This window comes from Dendropsophus ebraccatus, chromosome 7 (genome assembly GCF_027789765.1).
Source record: "Dendropsophus ebraccatus isolate aDenEbr1 chromosome 7, aDenEbr1.pat, whole genome shotgun sequence".
In the NCBI taxonomy this organism is placed as follows: domain Eukaryota; kingdom Metazoa; phylum Chordata; class Amphibia; order Anura; family Hylidae; genus Dendropsophus; species Dendropsophus ebraccatus.
In genome coordinates, this window is record NC_091460.1 from 132,175,236 (window position 1) to 132,188,597 (window position 13,362).

General features: G+C 43.1%; 1 protein-coding gene across 1 annotated transcript in view; it reads right to left on the reverse strand.

Moving 5' to 3' along the window:
- ELOVL6 (ELOVL fatty acid elongase 6) overlaps positions 1–13,362 on the reverse strand; it is a 56,109-nt gene that overhangs the window by 15,067 nt on the left and 27,680 nt on the right. The window lies entirely within an intron of this gene.

The following is a 13,362-nucleotide window of genomic DNA, read 5'->3' on the forward strand; positions in this document are numbered from 1 at the left end:
AATAAAATACAATTGTAGAAAACAAAGAAAAAAGGAAATGTAGCCTCAACCTCAATGCAATTTCACATAGACGTACACCTGGGATTGCTTCACCCTAGCGCTTTGACTTTTATTGTATTGTCCTTTCACATGGGAAGATTAGTGCTAGTTAGGGCCCTATTACACGGAGCGACAGTCTGCCAAATCAGGCCGATCTGGCCGTTTATCGTTTCGTGTAATAATGACAGCGATCAGCTGGTGACAACGATCAATAGCGAAGCACGGCTGGTAGATGCATAAAAAAAATTTAAACTTACCTGTCTACGTTCCTCGATGCTTCTACTTGCTTCCTGGTGTCTTCCTGGCTTCTCCTGCTCCACACACCTGCCGTGAGACCTGCAGACCCACTCTTTGAAGTGACAGGCTGCACAGTGATTGGCTGAGCGGCCTGTCACTTCACATACCAGCTCTGCAGTTCTCGCGGCAACAGCGAGGAGCGGGAGAAGCCAGGAAGACACCGGGGAGCGGGCAGAAGCAATGGGAAGCGTGGACAGGAAACATATTATTTTACACTAAAAGTAAGGGCTGCACGGACATCCCTTACGATGTCCGTGCAGCCCTTGCTGTTTGATAGTCGAGCTGTGCAGTAGGCTCAGTAATCGAACGCTGATCTAGCAGATCGGTGCTCATTTACTTCGATGATTGGGTCGTGTAATATGGCCGTTACACTCTTACTTAATACCTACAAGACAATTGACCATTCATGAAAGGACCATTTACACAGCCCAATGGTGGAGAAAGAAAAAGTCCTAAGGCCCAGTTCAAAATGAGCACAAAAAGGCAGAATTAAGCATGCTCAGTGTCCTTCAGTGAGTGAATCGGAGGGCGCGCACGTCCGCTTCCTCCCCTCTTCGCTCAAAGAAGTGACATGTCAATTCTTTGAGCGGAGAGTGGCGGGAGCGGACACACGTGCCTGCCCATTCACTCACTGCAGGATCCTGAGCGCGGCGGGATTCCGCGTCAGAGAGCTCCGCCGCGGAATTCCGCTGTTTTTGCTCAGTGTGAACTGGGCCTTAGGGCCCTATTCCACAGGACGATTATCGTTCAGATTATCGTTAAGTCGTTCGAATCTTAACAATAATCGTTCGGTTGAATAGCAGTTTACGATTTACGACCGAACGAGAAATCGTTGATCGTTTAATAAGACCTGGACCTATTTTTATCGTTGCTCGTTCGCAAATTGTTCGCATTGAATAAGACATCGTTCGGTCGTTTACAGCAGTGACGAACGCAATAGCGACGTCAAGACGACCGCAAGAACGATCATAAGTAACGATTATCGTTCCATGTAAATGCGTAAACGATTTCAGGTCGTTCGCAATAGCGGTCGTTTGGATCATTTATTGTTACGATTATGCGAACGATAATCGTCCCGCGGAATAAGGCCCTTAGCCTCATCCATCTAGTGTGTCTCAGTTGTGGTCCAAGGCGCTTTCATCAGTCTCTATCGATACCCTTTTTTATTTTTTCTCCCCACTCGTATTGTTAAGGGGAAAACACATTGGGAGAGTGACGAGGACTGCGGGCCCATTGTCACAAGCTTTTTTTTTTTTTTTTTTAATCGACTGGCCTTGTGTTACGGGATAAGGAGAGCCTAGGGCAAGATTAGTGTACAAAAAAACTAAAATTAGAAAGCCAAGAAAAGGAGAGGAACACAAAAAAAGCAGAAGTAAGAATTTCAGCTTTGACCTTTAACACTAGTAGCCTGAAGCTTCATCTCATGCAGCACAATATGGTAAACTATTATTATAGGTACTATATAATAGTATATAGGTCGATCGGTCAATGTAGGACAGGGGTGTCAAACTCAAATACACAGTGGGCCAAAATTAAAAAATTCGACAACCATGATATTTAATGAAGATTGCATGCAGCGTTCCTGGCACTGCCTATCCTAAAGTAATTTTCCCGATATGAAAGTTACCCATTATATCCCTCAAGCAGTAGGTAATCCCATAATTGTGTCCCATGTAGTAGCCACCCCAAATAGTGCCCCACTAGCCAGGCCTACTAATAGAGACCTACATAGTAGCCAGCCCTCCCAATAGTGTCTTATATAGTAACCAGCCCCCAATAGTGTCTTATATAGTAGCCAGCCCTCCTAAGTGCCCAATATAGTCGCCAGCCCTCCTAATAGTGTCTTATATAGTAGCCAGCCCTCCCAATAGTGTCTTATATAGTAGCCAGCCTCCCCCAATAGTCTCTTATGTAGAAGCCAGCCCTCCCCAATAGTCTCTCATATAGAAGCAAGCCCTCCCTTAGTCTCTTATATAGTAGCCAGCCCACCCCAATAGTGTCTTATATAGTAGCCAGCCCACCCCAATTGTGTCTTATATAGAAGTCAGCCCTCTCCAATTGTCTTATATAGTAGTCAGCCTTCCCCAATAGTCTCTTATATAGTAGCCAGCCCTGCCCATTTGTCTTATATATAAGCCAGTCCCTAAAATAGTCTCTTATATAGTAGCCAGCCCACTCGATAGTTTTTTTTATAGTAGTCAGCCCTCTCCAATAGTCTTATATAGTAGCCAGCTCTCTCCAATAGTCTCTAATGTAGAAGCCATTCTTCAAGAATAGTCTCTAAAATGGAAGCCAGCCCCCACTGTAGTTGTTCATGACTGCCCCCTTAGCTTGGACTCTTCCTGCGGCTCCAGAGGCTGCAGGAGACGCCCGTCGGAGGATGCGAACCTCACCACATTGCCAGTGTTGGGACACTACTGAGATACTTCTAGGCCACGGGCTAAAAACTGCCTGCGGCCTACGAGATTGTAATATGGGTGGTCCAAGCAGCTCTACGGACCACCCATATTATAATCTGCTGTAACGTCAGGTGGGCCAAATTTAACACAGCAATGGAAAACCATGGCGGGCCAAAAATAATGGCACTACAAGCCAGATTTGGCCCACGGGCCAGAGTTTGACATGACTGATGTAAGTTGTAAGAAAAATATAAGGTTGGCAGCGAGAGCGTTAAATGTCATGAAATCGGCTTCAGTCTATAAGATTATCTATAGGGGAGGCCGCTTATCAAGCCGTCAGGAATTGTTAGGTGTGTACTGTATGTTGGCATTACTTCACAACTTTCATCACTTTATTCACCGATAATAAGTTATAAACATGTTTTCTGACATTATTAAACTTAACATTCAAACTCTGACTCCGACTCCGGCCCATGAATTTTAATGCTGTGAGCTAATGGCTTTTCTACATGACAATCTTGATATTATTAAAGCTTGGTACTTTGTTTCCCATCTAGTATTCCATAATTCATGAGTTTCTTATCTCTTATATTACAGCTGCATGCTCCTAGGCCTTGGGATATCATAGCCCAGATCAGACATCCTTTTTAATTCACTGATTTGATCTTGTGTTGGGTGTCTCCCATCCTACACTCCAGCTACCTGTACGGCATTTTGTCGGGAGTATTTTCACACATTTGTTATCAGTGGGAAATAGGATTTCTATTTTGTTATGTCTACAGGACTTACCAAGATGGGCCTCCTTTTTTTTTTGTTTGCCCATTGTTGGAAAGTAGTTTTGTATTTCTTTTACTAAAGGACTGAACGAGTGGCAAAAGTATCTCTAGACTTTATAGCTCTATGTCTATGTTATAAAAAAAAAAAAAAGTCTATTATTAAAAAAAAAAAAAAATTAAAAAAATCACTTTTTAAGGATATGTTCATTCAGTCAGACTGATGGACGTTCTTATTGGATGTTATTATATTGTCCGTTATTATAGGAATAGAAATCATTTTGATAGTGTGTGAACCATGGCTGTGGAGTCGGAGCCTGGAGCTAGTTTTGGCTGCAGTCGGAAAAAAAAATGTTTTGACTCCGACTCCAGCTTTAAAATAATTTTTCTAAATTTTATAATTGAGTTTTTATATGAATTTTATGAATGTTCCTCAAAATAGTTTAGGCTCTATTAATCTAAGGAGCTTAGTTACTAAAACCAGAAAAACTCACATACATATAGTTAGAAAAGGTGAAGCATTTCCTCCATATATCAGTAATAAAGCATTTGCCCTATTACATAAGGGGGGTCGGGGAAAAGTTGTCGGTCACTATTTGGCAGTTTGTTTCTGAGCTGGAAGAGTCCATTGTGTGGGGGGAGATCTGTGCTGTTCTCTTCCTGGATGCTGGATGACTGTATATGAGCAGCAGTGTAATATGAAGATATCCTGTGTAATACAGAGGAGGAGGAGAAGACATAAGTAGTGTAGCAGTAACCTCTGCCCTCAATGTGGTGTTTTTCTTCAGTGTTCTATGGCTGCAGCTGTGTGTGTGTGTGTGTGTGTGTGTGCGCGCGCACACACAATGGCTGCAGCAGGCTGTGTGTGTATGTTATGGCTGCAGCAGGCTGTGTGTATGCTATAGCTGCAGAAGGTTGTGTGTGTGTGTGTGTTATGGCTGCAGCAGGCTGTGTGTGTGTGTGTGTGTGTACTATAGCTGCAGCAGGCTGTGTGTGTGTGCTATGGCTGCAGCTGTGTGTGTGTCCTATGGCTGCAGCAGGCTGTGTGTGTGTGCTATGGCTGCAGCAGGCTGTGTGTGTGCTATGGCTGCAGCAGGCTGTGTGTGTGCTATGGCTGCAGCAGGCTGTGTGTATGCTATGGCTGCAGCAGGCTGTGTGTGTGCTATGGCTGCAGCAGGCTGTGTGTGTGTGTGTGTGTGTGTGCTTTGGCTGCAGCAGGCTGTGTGTGTGTGTGTGTGTGCGCTATAGCTGCAGCAGGCTGTGTGTGTATACTATGGCTGCAGAAGACTGTGTGTCCTATGGCTGCAGCAGGCTGTGTGTGTATGCTATGGCTGCAGCAGGCTGTGTGTGTATGCTATGGCTGCAGAAGGCTGTGTGTGTGTGCTATGGCTGCAGCAGGCTGTGTGTGTGTGCTATGGCTGCAGCAGGCTATGTGAGTGTGAGAGAGCTATGGCTGCAGAATGCTGTGTGTGTGTGTGTGTGTGTGCTATGGCTGCAACAGGCTGTGTGTGTGTGCTATGGCTGCAGCAGGCTATGTGAGTGTGAGAGAGAGCTATGGCTGCAGAATGCTGTGTGTGTGTGTGTGTGAGAGAGAGAGAGAGAGAGAGAGAGAGAGAGAGAGAGCGCTATGGCTGCAGCATGCTGTTTGTGTTTGAGAAAGAGGCAGACATTAAAGCGACTCTGCACCCACAATCTGACCCCCCATAACCACTTGTACCTTCAGATAGCTGCTTTTAATCCGAGCTCTGTCCTGGGGTCCATTCGGCAGGTAATGTAGTTTGGGGGGGGGGGGGGGGTGGAATTGTGGGTACAGAGTCGCTTCTAGGCAATAGTGAAAAATCCAGTGGGGGCAGGGGTGGTGGGATCATAAAAAAGAAGTGCTATTTACCCCTCCCTGTGCCTCTGCAGTGCAGCATCACAGCTCAAGGACCCCCACCAGGCTTCCTGGTGATGTCACGGCCCCACTCAGTGAGTGAGATGGGGCACAGGTGTAGTCACTGACTGGCTGAGTGGGTAGTTCCTGTGGGGCCATGATAATTCAGGAACGTGGACGCTAACAGAAAGCTAATAAATCTGAGCCTATGTCTGCCCTCTATATCACAGGTAGATGGCATTGTCAGCATTTTATCTTTGTGTATAGTGAATATTTAGTTAGTAGTGAGTTGTTCAGGACATGGTGGCTAGACAGTTTCTTGGCATAAGTTTCTGTATTCTATGGAAAAACAACACAAAACCCCCACACCAGCACATCTTATACACATGAGAGGTTTGCAGCAGTGATGTTCCTGTTCTGTAATTCCGGGGTTCTCCTTTACTTCTGCTTTCTTGACTTATTTATCACCACTGCAGACCACAATTGATTGCCCCAATCTCTTCCACATGATTGAGGTGTCATCACCATTTAACTACATGCAAAAAGATGTTTATAGTGAAGCTAAAATAGATTATAGTCAGCTACAATGTACTGATGTAAATAAAAGAATGACGTCAAGACGAGGCACTGTAACTAACCAGCAATACTCAATGAACATCTCCAATAGATATCCTTTCCAGTCATTAGTAATCGATTTTAAGGTAGAACATTTCCTAAAACATTTAGTTCCAGTAAAATCCAATAAATCGACAGCAGCGGCTTTTTTACATTGTTAGCTAAAGGGCATATCAAATTTTTTATATGTTGCTCGAGTTGTTATATAAATGGGAAAAAAAAGCATACTTACCTATCCTGGTCCGGTGTGACATCATCAAAACCCTTGGTTGTCACTCTGCTTCCTACTATTCCAATAGACTTGTTGCAGCAGTGACAGCCTGCTCAGCCAACCAACAGGGCCCAGTATTTTAGAGTGATGAGAGGGGGAATGGTTGATGTCACATCAAAAGCTGTGGGGGAATGAGATAGGCGAGTATGTTTTTTTTTTATTTAAAGAAGCCTTTGCAAACTATAACAAAATGTATATGCCTGGAAGGCCACTCTGAAAAGTTAGCAATAAGCGACTTAAAAAGAATTTGTCATGTTGAAAAACGCAGTCCGATCTGCAGGTATTATGGTAAAGAATAGGAGGAGCTAAGTAGATTGATGAAGAGTTTTTCAGTGTTCCAGGATAACTTATTATCCTTATTTATTCATGTAAATCTCTGCTCACTGTAGGCTAAAGGCCGTGTTACACAACATGATTTTCCAGGGGAAGCAAGCACCATCTTGTCAGTTCGGCGCTCGCTTCCCCCTTGTTACATGCACAGACAGCGAGCGGGGAGGATCCTGAGATATTCGGGTGACCCACTTAAATCGGTGGCGGTCTGCTGCCGCCACTCCAATTGGTCAAAGCAACGAGCAGCAGACCATCACTGACCTGATCGGTATATTTCACCATGTTGAAGACCGCGATAGGCCAGCATTGTGCATGTAGGCTGATCCCCTATTACACAAAACGATTATCAGCCTGAACCGTGTAATAGGGCCTTAAGTAGTCAAGTGGGCGTTCCTTGATAGCTCTTTACATGCACACATACACAGATTTTATATATTTAATGGCAGCAATGGTATCACAAGACATGATATGAATACTTTAGTCTCTGGATACCATTAGAAAATACTATTGAAACAATACTAATGTAAGGTTTAGTCACGGTAGTTAGGTTTCTCAGATCAGAGTGTGCTATATAACGCATAAAGGGCCTCATACTAAAAAATTTGTATCGGTTGATGTCCCACATCTTAGACCCCTACTTACGGACGGGTGAATTGCACGATAACACCCTTCACACCCTGGCAACCAGCCTAACCCAAATAACCAGATTGGGTAATCACCCAGGGAGGGAAGCGTGCTCCCGACTGCTTCACCTGATTATAACTAACAATTGGTGGGGGTCAGCACTCATCCCTGATACCCCAACCAATCTTAAAGGGGTACTTTTCCGCTATCCACAGGATAGGGAAAAAGTAGGAGATCGCAGGGGTCTGACCTCTGTACCACCTGGCAATCTCCCTATCGGGCCCCGATGGCTTATGTGTAATGAATAGAGCCGTATGTGTGCATAGTTGCCAATATTTGAAATTTTTTTCCAGGGACACTTTAGCGTTACAGTCAGAACAACACAAAAGGAGCATTACACACTCCGGTATCAGGTCCCCAGTATGTTACACACCCCAGTATTAGGTCCCCAGTATATTACACACCCCAGTATTAGGTCCCCAGTATCTTACACACCCCACTCAGAGCAGGCTGAGACTCAGAGATAGCATTCTATCTATTCTATCACACTACATACTGGTAGTTTGTACCCATATGATGCAGCTGCACCCCACATCATCATACTACTACCCCCTTCATCCTACTGTTCCTCCATCATACTACTACCTCCTTCATCCTCCTGCCCCTCCATCATCATATTACTACCCCTTCCTCATCCTCCTGCCCCTCCATCATCGTACTACTTCCCCCTTCTTCCTCCTCCTGTCCCTTCATCATCATACCAGTACCCCCTTCAGCATCCTCTTGTCCCTTCATCTGTATTCAAAACAAAAAAAAAGCTATACTTACCTCACCAGCATGGTTCCTCTAGTCCCCCAGGGACTTCTCTCCCTGCTCTGCATGAGTGGCATCACTCGTGCTGGAAGGGGGTGGGGCTTCCCATGGTGGGGGGCGGTGCTTCTCAGGACATGGTTTTGCCGGGACTGTCTCTTCAGAATCGGGGCGGTCCCAGCAAAACCAGGACTGTTGGCAACTATGTGTATGGCACGTGACCCCCAGCTCTATTCATTTCTATGGAGCGACGAAAAGAGCCACGGAAGACGATGTACTCCATAGGAATAAATAGAGCCACAGATCATGTGCCTTACCCATGACTCTATTCATTACAGAAGCCAGGACTAATACGGAGGTCGGCAGGGGATACTTTTCCCCTAGCCTGTCGATAAATGTGGGTCCCACCTCGAGGACCTGCACCTTTCAGATCGAGGGCTCCCTGGCCAACTACGGCCTGTTTGTTGCCATTGAAGGTAATTGGTAAGACGACAACTACAGCTGGTTTATTGCTTTACAGCTGGTCTCAGTGTACTACAAAGATACACCCTGGAAGAGAGCGAGGTGGCAGTGCGATTCACTCCCTGGCCACTCACTAAGGCTGTAATAGGGTAAACTGTTGGAATAAGCAAGCGGCCAGGGAGTCAAGCGCATTGCCGCCACACTCTCTCCCCAGCTGTATCTTCAATTTACAGGCGGGTCTCAGCAGTGAGACCCACTGCGATCAATAACTTTTGACATGTTTGATGATGTGCCAAAAGTTTTTCATAATGACAGGTACTCTCCAGTCTAATACAGTGTTTTCTGCTGCCACCTCTGTCCATGTCAGGAATTGTCCAGAGCAGGCGCAAATCCCTCTAAAAAAAAACTTCTCATTCTCTCTAGACTGAAAAGAATACACCACTTCCTGCAGGACATACAGCAGGTGATAAGTACTGGACGACTTGAGATATTTCAATAGTAAATTACAAATCTCTGGCACTTTCTGGCACCAGTTGATTTGAAAGAAAAAAAAAATTGAACAATCCCTTTAAAGCTTTAACCATGTCTCAACAGACACTCCATTTATGCTGTGACTTTAAATATTGGACAACAGAAAAATCTCTTTCATCTATTTTTTTTTTCTCTTAACAAGATTGTATCCCACATAGCCGATATATACATCTGCAACACAGTCATGCTGGCCGTAATTGTCTATCCTGCAAACCTCTATTCTCAGCAGTGGTTAACAATTATAGGAAACTTGCAAAGTGAAAAACATAAAAAAAAAAAAAAAGGTAATGTGGTTAGGGAAAACAGAGCGCAGGCATATGGACATCGCCTTGCTCCATGTGTTCACAGGGAAAAGTAACATTACTAATGGATGATTTTATCGTCTTGTCTTGTAAACAATGGAATGAATATCAAACGTCCACGGACATGCACAGCAAATGAGCCTTGTCGGTTTACATGTCAGGATGCTGCAATGGTAATAAGACTCCGCAATAAGTGTTATGCATACAGTGTACTCCCAAGCAGACAAAATACAAGGCAGCATGCTGTCATATAGGGAACAAAGGGAATATATTGCCCATACATTCTGCATAATAAAGGGAAATTTATTATATGTAACTTGCCAACAAAGAAATTCACTCCTTACGTCTTATAAATTGTGTAAGTGTCACTGTCAATAGTCCAGGCGATTTTAAGAAACTTTGTAATTGGGTTTATTAGGCAAATATGCCATTATCTGCATTCAAAAAGACTTTTTCCAGGTCCCCCCCCCTCCCTCCTCTCTCTCATTCACTGCTCATTATCAGGAAATCTCGACTCTTTTACATCAGTCATGCCCTGTGTAACCTATGGAGAGGGGAGGGGGAGGAGGGAGGTAAGTCGCCAGCAGAGACCAAAGATTACACATTGAGAGCTGTATGAAAGCCGGTATTCAGAGGTCAGAGAGGTCAGTGCTGACTTCTGAGGAGATAGCCCGGTGATGTAGCTGTAAATTAACTCTTTGTTTTCCTGTTTTGGTGCCTCATCTCCCTCCACCCTTCCCCTTTCCATAAGAGAACCATGAAGACAGGGGGGGGGGGGGGGGACTTCAAACTGCTTTTTCATGATCAAAATTAATTTTTCGGCTAATAAACCCAATTACAAAGTTTCTTAAAATCGCCTGTACTATTGATTTCTGCAAAAAAAAATAAAAAAAAATTAAACGACAGTGTCAATCTGTCAATTCACATTCCAAACTACACTGTAAGGACAAGTACTACAAGTACTTCCATTACATAGTCAAATGTTTTAATTCTCCTGAGCAAAGTAAGAGGCTTTCCCAAGCTCCTGAAGGCTGGAACATCTTTTCCACCCCACCTTTTCCTGCTTGGTTAATTAAAGGAGGAGTCTGGCCAGATTACTTTCAGGAGGCAGCACGGTGTACATGCAGCAGTAGATATTCTGGTATTTACAGGAACAGCTGCTCAGAACTTTATGGGTAATCAGTGATAATTTACCTTTCATTACTAGTGTGGATCCTCCGGAGGAGGCAGATAGACTCACAAATTGCAGGTACACAGCCACAGCTGTCTTTTGCACATAACATTAGCTAAACCCTGTTCCAACTTCCTGTGTTTCTGATTGGTCTGTTTGTTACTACAAACTGTCTGAGATTAAAGTGTTACTCTGGGTATTTCTATAAAAAAAAAATATCAAGCCTTCCAGTACTTATCAGCTGCTGTATGCCCCGAAGGAAATGGTGTATTCTTTTCAGTCACTCTGTCAGTGATAAGAACTGTCCAGAACAGGAGGGAATTTGCTACTGCTCTGAACAGTTCTTGTCAAGGAAGGAGGTGGTAGCAGAAAGTAGTGTCAGATAGGAGAGAATGCTTCACTTCCTGCCGGACATACAGCAGCTGATAATTATGGGAATACTTGAAATTTTTAAGGAGAAGTAATTTACAAATCTATATAACTTTCCTACACCAGTTTTTTTTTTTTCAGTTGTGGCCATTTTCCATAGGAAGTGGAGCAGAAGTTTAATTAAATCAGCGTGTCAGATATTCAGGTGTTAGTTCTGTCAGTGCGTTGAATCAATGATAAAGTGACCGGCTTTGTCATAAACTTCAGGAGACAACACAAATGCGAAAACCAATATGACGGCGCTGCCATTTGTCTCTCCTTGTTACAGCAGTCAATAATTCTGTAAGCCAATTAAATATAATTGCAAAACTGTGACTACTGCTCTAACGTCTGATTTAGGTTGAGTTCACACTGCATTTTCGCAGGCAGTTTAACGTATGTTTTTAAATTGTTACTTTTAATGTACAGAAAAACGCAGCCAACCATGTTTTTGTGTATGCTAAAAAATTTTTTTTTTTAAAACGCATCCGTTTTGACCTGTTCTTTTTTATAATGGAAGTCAATGGAAAAAAAGATCCCAATGGATTTACGCAATTACATCTGTTTTCTTTTTTTTTTCCCTGTAAAGCATATACGTTAAACAGACTTAAAAAACACAGGGGGAGATTTATCAAACATGGTTTTAAGTAAAACTGGCTCAGTTGCCCCTAGCAACCAATCAGATTCCACCTTTCATTTTCCAAAGAGTCTGTGAGGAATGAGAGGTGGAATCTGATTGGTTGCTAGGGGCAACTGAGCCAGTTTCACTTTACACCATGTTTAATAAATCTCCTCCATAGTCCGAACCCAGCCTTGCTAATATATGACCATCCACTTTAAGGACTTATTCAGATAACTCTTACGTGGCACCAGTTTGGGATCTGTATTATAGTTGCAGCCCAACTCCAGGTATAATGACCCAAACTAACTGTAACATAGATGGTTTAATATCCTTGAGCTCCCATCAACTGGCACAGAGTTGAGTACTCTTGTCTAGCACTAATGTATGATCAAACATTTGGACCATGGACCCCAAAATTGTAGGGTGCTCAGTCTAATGACATGAAAGTGGGAGAGGATTCCTTATTACAACTAAGGCTGGGTTCACACTAGGTTTTTTTTTCTTCCAAAAAACGGATGAAAAACTGATGGAAAAAAGGATGCATGTGTGTGCATCCGTTTTGATCTGTTTTACCATTAAATTCCATTTAAAAAAAAAAACAGATCCGTTTTTTTTTAACGTACACAAAAACGTAGTCAACCTCACTTTTGTATGCATTAAAAAAACAATCCGTTTTCATACGTTTTTTAAAATAATGGAATCAATGGAAAAACGGATCAAAATGGATGCACACACATGCATCCGTTTTTCCACCGTTTTTTTGCAAAAAACGAATAAAAAAAAAAAAAAAGATTGCAAAAACGTAGTGTGAACCCAGCCTAATTATGACTTAGTTTGCAATCCCTTCGGCTGTCCAGGCATGATGGGAATTGTAGTTTCGCAATGAAAGTTCCCCATCTCTGGTTTTAAACTTGCTAAGAGTGGGCCTTCCGGGCTCGCTTTTTCCCTCCTGGCACCCTTAAAGGGGTTATCCAGTGAAAATCTTTTTCTTTCAGATCAACTGGTTGCAGAAAGTTTACTTCTATTTAATAATCTCAAGTTTTCCAGTACTTATCAACTGCTGTATGTCCTGCAGGAAATATTGTTTTCTTTTCAGTCTGACACAGTGCTCTCTGCTGCCACCTCTGTCAGAAACAGGAACTGTCCAGAGCAGCAATAAATCCTATGGAAAACCTCTCCTGCTCTGGACAGTTCCTGACATGGACAGAGGTGGCAGCAGAGAGCACTGTGTCAGACTGGAGAGAATACACCACTTCCTGCAGGACATACAAATTAGCATTCTTAAAATTTTTAGATGGTTAAAATGAAAAACATATGTTTGAAAGGCCTCAGTTCCGCACACATAGTGTGAGCCACAGATCAAACTTAATGTCACCTAGGGTCATCGAAATATTAAAAGTTAGAAAAGAAAAAGGAACAGATCAGCAGCACGAGTGAAGCGGACACTTCTGTTCTTTTTTCAGCTGTACTGCAGTTTTTAAATTGCTCAGGCACTGACATCCTCTAACAGCATGTCCGTTCTTATAGCCGTTCCCATCCTCGGCACAGCAGCCTATAACAAGAACACCTATTCATCATACCTGGGCCTGAATTACAGCAATGTCCACAGGGACTAATTAGTGAACCAAAAGGGGTTATAAAAATCCGAGGGAAAAAAAAGTTTTAACTCGTAGGATATTAAAGGGGACAGATATCAAGTATATAAATGTGATATCAGTTTCTAACCATGTTGTTTATGCCTGGATATACTTCCTGTCAAATGCTACATTGCATCTAAGTAGGAAATATTACATTGGTATAGCAATCATGATTTTGTTAAAGGGGTATTCTGGCAA